Source organism: Callithrix jacchus, chromosome 8 (assembly GCF_049354715.1).
Source record: "Callithrix jacchus isolate 240 chromosome 8, calJac240_pri, whole genome shotgun sequence".
In the NCBI taxonomy this organism is placed as follows: Eukaryota; Metazoa; Chordata; class Mammalia; order Primates; family Cebidae; genus Callithrix; species Callithrix jacchus.
In genome coordinates this window covers 69146749-69158401 of record NC_133509.1, presented here as the reverse complement: position 1 = coordinate 69158401, position 11653 = coordinate 69146749, and the positions used below count along the sequence as shown (strand labels likewise).

Here is an 11653-nt window from a genome sequence, read left to right as displayed (position 1 = left end):
GGCAGGATTTGCATGCATGAATATTTCAGTTATTGGAAGTAGCTAACCAGGCGTTTGTAAACCAAGAGGCGGTAAGCCAGAGGGAAAATCATAGGGAAAGGGAACGTCAGGCTCAACGGAAGGCTGACTTGATAGCTGCTGCTATGAGAGGAACGTCCCCAAGAGTGTGGAAAAAGGGGGGTTCCTGGAAAGCCCCACAGTCTGCCCACCTGTGCCTGCAACGCGATCAGTGTGCATTTTGTCAAGAAATAGGACATTGGGGAAAAAAATGCCCACAGTTAATGGGAGAACAGGGTGATCCTAAGCATGAGGATCCAGATAAAAGTGAAAGGGCTCTGTTCAAGCTAATGGAAGGGCCACTGGACTAAAAGAGAGGGGGGCTGGACTCATATGCCCCCAAAGAGCCCACAGTCCGGACGACAGCCCTGTAACCACCCATGGAAAAAAACAGAACCAATATTGTTAGAGCTACTAAGGTGTTAAGAGGACAGACTTTCTTGTACTTAATGGACTGCCCCTGTCCCCCTTCTCAGGCAAAACCTGTTGTGAAAATCGAGGGCCACTATCCCATTCAAAAAGGAGATTCCCAGCAGCTAAAAATGCCTCAGGCAGGGGTCATCCAGGCTCTCATTGTCCCTTGGGAAGGAGGGTGGAGCCTTCCTAGCCAGAAGCAGAAGACTGATATTATCGCCCAGGCCAGTGCAGGGCTTGCGTGGCTTTGCACCCAACTCATACATGCAGTTGGAATTATTGCCAGCAGAGGATAGTTGGTTCATTTAATTGGACTTAAAGAATACCCTTAGCATTGGACTGGACTTGGAGGGTCAAAAAGTATTTGCATTTCAATGGGAGTAACCCAGAAGCAGGTGTAACCAATCAATACACCTGGACCCAGCTTCCCAGGGGCTCAAAAACTCTCATCATCCTTGGGGAGGCATCAGCCCATGACTGCCCCCCAGAAGCTTCTTGCTTGCATGCTGCTCTCATATGCTGATAACCTTTTATTGGGACACCCCACGGCAGTCGGATGTGTAAACAAATGCCTTACTTTGGCACCTGGGGGACTGTGGGTATAAAGTGTCTAAAAGGAAAGCCCAGATTTGCCAAAAAGCAAATGCAATATCTGAGGCTCACCATCTGGAAGGGGGAACGCAGCCTAGAAGCAGAGAGGAAGCAAGCGGCTTGCAAAGTGACAGAACCTGAGATTAAACAGCAGGCGAGAGAGCTCCTGGGAGTGGTGGGTTTTGTAAATTGTAGATTTCCAAACTTCGCAGTACTAGCCAAACCCCTCTATGATGTGACAAAGAGGTGAGACAAGGAGCCCTTTGAATGGGGATCCGAGCAGCATCAGGCTTATCAGGAACTGAAAACAAAACTAATGTCAGCTCCAGCTTTGGGGCTGCCTGATTTAACAAAGCCCATCACATTATATGTGGCAGAAAGAGAAAAAGTGGCAGTTGGGATCCTATTCCAAATAGTAGGACCTTGGCCCAGGCCTGTCGCTTACCTCTCCAAGCAGCTGGATGGAGTTTCCAAAGGATGGGCCCGATGCTTAAGGTCCCTGGCAGCAACTGCTCTGCTAGCACAAGAAGCAGATAAGCTAACTCTGGGACAGAGCCTAAATATCAAGGCACCTCACACAGTAGTGACTCTAATGAATACCGGAGGGCACCGATGGTTATCAGATGTTAGGCTGACCAAATACCAGGGCCTGCTATGTGAAAATCCCCGCATCACCATTGAAGTCTGCAACACCTTAAAACCTGCCACTTTGCTCCCAATGTCAGAGGGTCCCATTGAACACAACGGTGTTGAAGTCCTGGACACAGTCTATTCCAGCAGGCCTGATCTTTGGGATCAGCCATGGACAGTAGCAGACTGGGAGTTGTATGTGGATGGGAGCAGCTTTGTCAATCCATGAGGGGACAGATGTGCTGGCTACGCGCCGTGGTAACTCTGGACACTGTAATCAAGGCCGAATCCCTGCCTCAAGGCACCTCAGCTCAGACGGCTGAACTCACCGCTTTAACTCAAGCCCTAGAGCTGAGTAAAGATAAGGTTGTAAACATTTACTCTGACTCTCGATATGCCTTCCCGACTCTCCAAGTACATGGACCACTGTATAAAGAGAGAGGCCTGTTAACTTCAGGGGGAAAAGAAATAAAGTATCAGCATGAAATTTTGCAGCTGCTAGAAGCAGTCTGGAAGCCCTGGAGGGTGGCGGTTGTGCATTGCGGAGGACGTCAGTGAGCCCACACCTCCGTGGCCCTGGGAAATTCCCGAGTGGATTCAGCAGCTCATAAGGCAGCATCTACCCCCTACCGAACGGCAGTTACAGCCCCACTGATTCCCCAGATCCCTGATCTTAACACCTACTTACTCTAAGGTGGAAGGAGACTTTCTCCAGACAGAAGGGGGGCAACTGATTAAAGAAGGATGGATCCAACTGCCAGATGGAAGAATAGCAGTACCACAGCTGCTGAGGGCAGCAGGTGTACAAGCCATACATGAGACCAGTCATTTAGGTCAAGAGTCACTTGAAAAGATGTTGGGCTGGTACTTTTACATCTCACACTTAGCAGCCTTGACCAAAACTGTGGCACAGCGATGCATTACATGTCGGCAACACAACTCGAGGCAGAGTCCAACTATTCCCCCTGGAATTCAAGCTTATGGAGCAGCTCCATTTTAAAGATCTTCAGGTCTTTTTAATGAAATGTCCAAGTGTGGAGGACATAAGTATTTGTTGGTCCTGGTGTGCACATACTCTGAATGGGACTGAAAGAGCCCATGAAGTAAACTGTGTGCTGCTTTGAGATCTTCTCCCTAGGTTTGGTCTACCACTGCACATCAGAGCAGACAGTGGACCAGCATTTGTAACAGCAATGGGCTTGGGTATCACCTGGAAACTGCACACTGCCTACCGACCTCAGAGTTCCGGAAAAGTGGAAAAAAAATGAACCGGACCATCAAAAACAGCTTAGGGAAAGTGTGTCAGGGAACAAGATTTGAGTGAGTGCAGGCATTTTCCTTGGTGTTATTCAAAATTAGAGGCACCCCCTCTAGGAAAAACAGGATATTCCCCTATGAAGTCTTATACCATAGGCCCCCTCCCCTACTTTGGGCACTCCTAGTAACTCCTCAGGAGTGGAGAGAGATTGAGTTAGGATGCTAGTAACCAGCTCTAAGGAGAATCGCTTAGGATACCTCAACCTAAGTAAATAACAAATGTCCTGTAAGCCTTTTTCTCCCCAGTTCACCCTTTCTCACTAGGTAATCATGTGTGGATAAAGGACGGGAGTACAGCCCCTCTAAAGCCACAATGGAAAGGACCTCAGACCTGATCCTGACCAATCCCACAGCGGTGAAGGTAGAGGGAATCCCAGCCTGAATCCACCACAGCTGTGTAAAAACCAGCAATAGCTGAGACTTAGAAAAAGGCAAGGACTGCAGAATCATCTTAAAAGGACAACAAGCCTTGCTCCAGCCTCGTCCCGGAAGCTGGCTGGTCCACGCACGGCCGAAGCATGAGGAGATTCATAATGGGACTTGTTCGTCTTCATATTTGGACTTGCACAGTAGGAACATTAACTAATTTTGAAGAATGCCCTCAGTATGTACACCAGGTAGGATGTAAAATTACTGCCATTCTTTTGTCCTGCAGTTCTTATAAATGTACGGGCACACAGAAGGGAACCTGTTTATATAATGGCACTCAATAGAAGGTGTGTAATCCATGAGATGGACAGGCAGCTGTGTCATCGGCATCATTAAACCCTTTCTTCCTATTATCTGTTAAGATATGTGAGCTGTTAGGGCATCCAGTTTACTCCGCTAGGGAGAAGAGAGACTTAAAACTAGGGAATTGGACAGATGATGAGTGGCCACTGGAGATAATTATTGAGTATTATGGGCCAGCCACATGGGCTGAAGATGGCTCATGGGGATACTGGACCCCTATTTACATGCTCAACCGGATCACCTGGTTGCAAGCTATTTTGGAAATACTCACTAATGAAATGGGCAAAGCTCTGTCCCTCTTGGTCTGACAAGAAACTCAAATGAGAAATGCAATTTATCAGAACTGGCTGGCCCTAGATTATTTGCTAGCAGCCGAAGGGGGAGTCTGTGGAAAATTCAATCTAACCAACTGCCATCTGCACATAGATGACCAGGGGCAAGCAGTAGAGGACATTGTGCGAGACATGAGCAAACTGGCACACGTGCCTGTACAGGTGTGGCACGGATTTAACCCTGAGAACTTATTTGGAGGTTTGTTCTCATCCTTGGGAGGATTCAAAACCCTCATCATAAGTGTTATAATAATAATAGGTGTTTGTTTACTGCTCTCTTGTCTACTCCTCCTGTTCCTTCAGATGATTAGGGGATTCATCACTACTGTAGTTAGCCAAAAAAAATGACATCATAAGTGTATTATATGAAACATTATCAGTCGGTTTCTTCAGAAAATCTGAAAAGTGAGAATGAAAGTGAGACCTCTCACTAATATTATAAAGTGGTGAGGGTCTCAAAGGGGGGGATGAAGAGGGAGACCCAGGCATCTCAGATCAACTTCCCCTTTCTTCCTAAGACTGTGAACTTCCCCTTTTCATTCCTAAAACTGTAAACTGAAGCCCTTTTCATATGTAATTCCTGAGACTGTAAACTGAGATCCTTTTCATATGTAATTCCTAAGACTATAAATGGAAACCCTTTTCATATGTAATTCCTGAGACTGTAAACAGACCCTTTTCATGCTTAAGCTATAAACCTAAGATTCTTCCATGTGTAGCATCTAAAGTATAAGCCTATATAAAGAAGGAACCTTCCTTTGTTAGGCGAGCTTGGCTATTAGGCAACTATGCCACCCTGCTCCCGGCCGAATAAACTCCTTCCTCCTGTATTTGGTGTCCAAGAGATCCATTAACCATGACCGCTCCTGCTGCAAGCCGAGATCGCACCATTGCACTGCAGCCTGGGTAACAGGAGCAAAACTCCGTCTCAAAAAAAAAAAAAAAATGCACCACTGCAATCTCATAATGAGGAAAGGGGCAGGGCACTGTGGCTCATACCTATAATCCTAACTGTTTGGAAAACTCTGCCCCTACCGCAAAAGCTCTCTCTCTCTTTCCCTCCCCCACAAGGAGGCTCCCTTATCTCTCACTTTACATACTGGCCCTAGCCCTCCCGCCGCCCAGCTTCCCGCCCAGCAGTTCAAACTGACCAACAGTTGCCCACCACCTCGGCTTTTGGCTTCCCCACCCCCCAGCCCTTCAGCCCCCTATAAAACAACCCTGCCCCTCTGAGTGGCGCGGCCATTCTCCTCTTCCTCCCGGCTGGTCCGCCCGGAGGCTCTTTCCTCTCAATAAAGCCTGAACTTAAGGAATTTCCTCTAGCCTGCGGTCCGGTTTTTTCCGAACGAGCTCAGTCTTCCCGCAGAGGGTAGGTCGGACAAATGGTGCCGGAAACCCGGGACGGGAGCTGGGGCCGTTGGCCCGGCCACGGCCCCCCTCCCCGACCTACCCAACACTGGCCCTGCCACCTCCACGTTCCGATTAAGGTAAGCCAAGTTTTTCTTGCTTTGCCTTCCCCCGCTTCCCGTCTCCTCTTCCTACGGCATGGTGCAGTTGCTCCCTCTCCGGCGTTCCACACGGACTCCTTGCCTAGTCTCGGCTGAGCCAAGGTAGTCTTCCATTCCCGCTCCAGGAGCCTTCCGAGGGACAGCCGCCAGACGGGGGACGCCCCTCTGACCGCTTCCCTTTCCGTACTTAATTGTACTCCGGGGAATTTGCAACGAACGGGGACGCCTTTTCGTTGCATCTGCCCATCCGCGCCAGAGAGTCTGTAGCTGCGCCTGCCATGGGAAATTCGGAGTCCAAAATACCTCTGAGCACCCCCCTCGGGTGCTTGCTGCGAAATTTTACCAAATTGGGATATTCCCAAACCCTCAGAAAGAAAAAGCTTATTTTCCTGTCCCACGTGGCTTGGCCCCAATACAAACTCAGTAACCAGTCACATTGGCCCCCGACTGGCACTTTTGATTTCAACACCCTCCGAGATCTCGACGATTTTTGTCGCCGCGCGGGCAAGGACAATGAAATTCCTTACGTCCAGGCTTTTTGGGACCTCCGTACCCACCCCGACCTATGTTCTTCGTGCTCCACCTACCAAATCCTCTTATCTCGAACCCCCCCGTAAATCTTCCTCCACTACCTCTCCCCCTCCCTACTCCTCACCGGAGGATCTGCCTGAACATCTGTCCTCTCCTGCCAATCTCAGCAACCACTCGCCATCAACGGCACGCCCTTCCCCCACTCCCTCTGCACCTCCTACCTCAGAGGCCATGCCTCGCTCTCCCTCTACTCCCTCCAAGCCCCCTCCCTCAGAGGCCGCACTTCCTCTTGCCTCTCCGGTGGCGGCCCACACCCGCTCCCACCAGCCAGCTATCCTGGCCCCACTCCGAGAAGTAGCAGGCGCAGAAGGTTTAATCAGGGTCCATGTTCCTTTCTCACTCCAAGACCTGTCCCAAATTGAGAAACGTTTAGGATCCTTCTCAGCCAACCCGTCCACCTATATTAAAGAATTCCAATACCTCACTCAAACATAAGAAGCCCTAGTCCGGTACACTCGAATAGATCCAGCCTCCCAAAATGGGGCCACTGTATTAGCCTCCCATTTTATCTCCCAATCTGCACCCGACATAAGAAAGAAACTAAAGAAAGCAGAAGAGGGGCCAGAGACTCCCATCCAAGACCTGGTAAAAATGGCCTTTAAAGTATTCAATGCCAGGGAAGATGCGGCTGAGGCTGCCCGCCAAACTCGCATGAAGCAGAAGGCTGCCCTCCAGACCCAAGCCCTAGTGGCGGCTCTAAGGCCGGCAGGGAACCAGAAGCCCAAGGCCGAAACCCATGCCCCTCCAGGGGCATGTTTCAAATGTGGAAAGGAAGGACACTGGTCCCGAGCCTGTCCACAACCATGGCCACCAACTAAGCCTTGCCCTATCTGTCGGCTCCCGGGACACTGGAAGTCAGACTGTCCCAGCTTCCCCAGGGTGCCGGTTCCTCAAAACAGACACACTGGCGTTACGCAGCCGGCGGTCACCCTCAGTAGGGAGGAGCCTGCTTGCCAGGAGCCGACCTCCGAGGGAGCTCCGTTCCCCAGTCTACTAGGGCTGCTAGATGACTAGCGGGGCCCTGGCTTTCCGACTCCGGTTACCCTCGCCGAGCCTAGGGTCACAAGACATGGGGGCTACCTACTCCGCACTTCCTTCTTATTCTGGCCATCTCACCCCTTCCCAGGTCTTAGTCATGGGAATCGATGGGACCCCGAGTATCCCCTATCAAACCCCACCACTCATGTGCTCATATAACTCCACTCCCTTCACCCACTCCTTTTTAGTAATCCCCACCTGCCCAGTTCCCCTTCTGGGGTGAGACATCCTTTCAAAGCTGAAGGCCGTCATAACCTTCCCCACCGCCAGCCCACACAGCCTTTTTCTCCTAGCCCTCAATACTCTGCCTCAGAACTCCAGACCCTCCAGTCTACCCCCGGGGTACAGTTCAAGGATGACTGGGCCTTCAAGCATAACCTCCTCATCCTCCCTGAAAAGCAAAGGTACCAGATAATCCAAGACATCCATAATTCACTCCACATTGGGCCTAAAGCCTTATACCAGTTCCTCCACCCACTTTTTCACCCCCACCGCCTCCTCAATACCATACAGGAAGTCCAGTCCTCATGTACTGTCTGCGTGAAAACTAATTCCCAGAGTTCCTGTCATCCCCGGCGCCAGCTTCATCAGCTACGCAGGTTCCTACCTGGCCAAGACTGGCAAATTGATTTCACCCATATGCCAAAGCACAAACAGTACCGGCATCTGCTAACCATTGTTGACACTTTTTCAGGCTGGATTGAAGCTTACCCCACAGCCTCTGAGTCTGCCGGGACAGTAGCCACTCATCTCATTCAAGACATCATCCCACGCTTTGGACTCCCGGCTACCATACAGTCAGACAACGGCCCAGCCTTTATCTCCAAAGTCACTAATGCCGTTTCTACCTCTCTAGGAATTCAGTGGAAGCTACACGCCGCCTACCATCCTCAGTCCTCTGGTAAGGTGGAACGGGCCAATGGCCTAATAAAGGAGCATCTGACTAAGCTCATGCTTGAGCTCCGCCAATCCTGGGTAACCTTAATTCCTATCACCCTCACCAGGGTAAGAGCAGGCCCCCGGGGCCCATCACAGCTTAGCCCATTTGAGCTGCTGTATGGTTGCCCCTTCCTACTTTCAACTCCCCCACCGCCAGAGACTACTCCTCTAGACAGCTACCTCCCCTACTTTACTCTCCTTCGCAGCCTTCTCCAAGAACACGCCAACGCTTCTCTTCCCCAACCCACCCAGCCATCTGAAAATACAGAAAGTCCTCCCGGTAACCCTAGTCCCTCGACTCACTATATATTCCCCAGCCGAATTCCAGATGCTGCAAACTCCCCATCGCCGCACCCGACGAGCTGCCTTCCTACCCATTGCCGTTGGTGTCTCCCTTGCTGGTTCAGCACTTGCAGCAGGATTAGGAGGAGGGGCACTAGTCCACTCTCACCTGGCCATAGCCCAACTGACCTCACAACTCCAAGCGGCTATTAATGACTCTACTGAGTCTTTAGCATCACTCCAATGACAGATCACCTCAGTTGCCCAAGTTGCCTTGCAGAACCGAAGAGCCCTGGACCTGCTCACTGCTGAACGAGGAGGGACCTGTATCTTCCTACAAGAAGAGTGCTGTTACTACATCAATGAATCCGGCCTAGTAGAAACCCGAATCGAGAGCCTCCAGAAACTCAAAACTAACCTGCAGAGTCAGAAGTTCTCGGCTGAAGCCACAGCGTGGTGGTCTTCCTCTATGTATACCCTCTTGTCCCCATTGCTTGGGCCCCTAGTAGCTGTTTGCCTAATCTTACTTATTGCTCCTTGCTTTCTACAGTTCCTACAGCGGCGCTTTCAAGAACTGACTCGAGTCACCATCTACCAGATGCTGCTCCAACCCTACCCTGAACGAGTGCAAGAAATAGACCTCTCCCCGACCATCCAGGCTCCTTAGGAAAAGAAACCTCTTCAGAACTCCCCCGTCGACCCTTGTCAGCAGGAAGTAGCCAGAGAGACAACCGACGCCCCTGACCCCCTCTTTTTCTTTTCTTTAAGGAGTCGGGAATGTTTGGAAAACTCTGCCCCTACCACAAAAGCTCTCTCTCTCTTTCCCTCCCCCACAAAGAGGCTCCCTTATCTCTCACTTTACATACCGATACCGGCCCTAGCCCTCATGCTGCCCAGCTTCCCGCTGCCCAGCTTCCCGCCCAGCAGTTCAAACTGACCAACAGTTGCCCACCACCTCGGCTTTTGGCTTCCCCACCCCCAGCCCTTCAGCCCCCTATAAATAACCCTGCCCCTCTGAGCGGCGCGGCCATTCTCCTCTTCCTCCTGGCTGGTCCGCCCAGAGGCTCTTTCCTCTCAATAAAGCCTGAACTTAAGGAATTTCCTCTAGCCTGCGGTCCGGTTTTTCCGAACGAGCTCAGTCTTCCCGCAGTGGGTAGGTCGGACACTAACATTTTGGGAGGCTGAGGCAGGAGGATTGCTTGAGGCTAAGTGTTCAAGACAAACCTGGCCAACAATAGCGAGACCCTAGCTCTAAAAAAAATTAATAAATGAAATGAAACATAATGAGTAAAGGAAACAAGTCTGTTTCAGAAGGCAATGTAAGCAACTTCGTTGGAAAATGAACTTTTTATCTTCAGGATGCCGTTAGAGCTGCAGAAATAAGTGAGTTCTACACAAGTAGAAAAAGCAAGGTCAAAAGAAAGAAAAGGGGGGAGAGAAAGAAAGAAGTGTTTATAAGCATGTGAAGGCCCTTTTTTAGGAGCACTCAAACATCAAGCTCATTTATCTCAGGATTGTATCCTTATCAGAAAACTTAACTTCTATAGAGGATATGCAAAGTACTCTCATGCTATTTCTTGTCTCTGCAATTTAGGAGACAATGAAATAATGAGCCAATTGATACAAAAGCAATTTTCCATTAAATGTGCTAGTGGAGGTTGGGCATGGTGGCTCACGTCTATAATCCCAGCACTTTGGGAGGCCGAGGCGGGTGGATCACGAGGTCAAGAGATGGAGACCATCCTGGTCAACATGGTGAAACCCTGTCTCTACTAAAAATACAAAAAAATTAGCTGGGCATGGTGGTGCACGCGTGTAGTCCCAGCTACTCGGGAGGCTGAGGCAGGAGAATTGCCTGAACCCAGGAGGCGGAGGTTGCGGTGAGCCGAGATCGTGCCATTACACTCCAGTCTGGGTAACAACAGCGAAACTCTGTCTCAAAAAAAAAAAAACAAAAATTAGCTGAGTGTGATGGCAGGTGCCTGTAATCCCAGCTACTTGGGAGGCTGAGGCAGGAGAATTGCTTAAACCTGGAAGGTGGAGGTTGCAGTGAGCCAAGATCAGGCCACTGCACTCCAGTCTAGGGGACAAGAGCAAGGCTTTGTCTCAAACAAACCCACAACGACAATAATCATTCACAGGTTTGTAGGTCAGCCGCGGTTTGGCTGATGTAGTCTGAGCTTGAGGCAATGGCAGAGATGAACGAATGCAAGTGGAAGTACAAGCAGTGTCTTAAGGCCTCGACACACTGTCACTTCAAATCACTCACTGTTAGCCAAAGCAAGTCACATGGTCAAGCCTAAAGTGAAGAGCCAGGAGGTCTGCTCTGCCCTCAGTGAGACCATGGCAAGGATATAGACATAGGGAGTGTTGAAAAATTGGGGCCAATAATCCAACCTACCACAGTGGTTTAACACAATAAATTAACTTTCTCCTTCATTTCACAGTCCAGTGTAGTCAGCAAGGAAGCTCTGCTCTACCTGGTCATTCAGCAACATGGGCTCCTTCTACTGCTTGGCTCCCCCCATCTCTTTTGGCTTCCTAATTCTCTGCATTCAGCTGGCAGATGTGGAGAGATGGAGTGTCTAGATCACTGTAGTTAGCAGAATACTGGCCCCTAAAGATGTCCACATTCTAATCTCTGGAATCTGTGATTGTTATCTTTACTGCAAAACAGACTTTACAGATGTGATTGAATTAAAGATCTTTTTTTTTTTTTTTTTTTTTTTAGGACAGGGTTTCACCATGTTGGTCAGGCTGGTCTTGAACTCCTGACCTCAGGTGATCCGCCTGCCTTGGCCTCCAAAGTGCTTGGATTACAGGCGTGAGCCACCACGCCCGGCCAAATTAAGGGTCTTAAAATGGGGATATTATCCTGGATTATCTGGATGGGCCCTAAATATAATGACCTTATAAAAGCAAGGCAAGAAAGTCAAGGAGAAAGAAGTAGGAGATATGAAGATCGGAAACACTGGAGCAATGCAAGGAAGGAGTCAGAAGCCAAGGAAAGCAGAAGACCTCCAGAAGCCAGAAAAAGCGAGGATTCTTCCCTAGGGCTTCAGAAGGAAGGAACCCTGCCAACAACACTCTGACTTAAGCCCTGTAAAGCTCATTTCATACTTCTGGCCTCCAAAAGATAGAGAATATATTTATGTTGTTTTAAGTAACTAAGGTTATTGTAAGTTGCTATAGATGCACATATCGTCTTCAATCATGTTCCAT

At 49.7% G+C, this 11653-nt stretch overlaps 1 long non-coding RNA gene across 1 annotated transcript; it reads left to right on the top strand.

Annotated features, from left to right (window-relative positions):
- Window positions 1-5406: 5406 nt before the first annotated feature.
- LOC128928799 (uncharacterized) lies at window positions 5407-9529 on the top strand. Its single transcript, XR_008474382.2, has 2 exons — window positions 5407-5560; window positions 7905-9529. It is a non-coding gene; the product is annotated as an uncharacterized LOC128928799 (long non-coding RNA).
- The last annotated feature ends 2124 nt before the right edge of the window (window positions 9530-11653 follow it).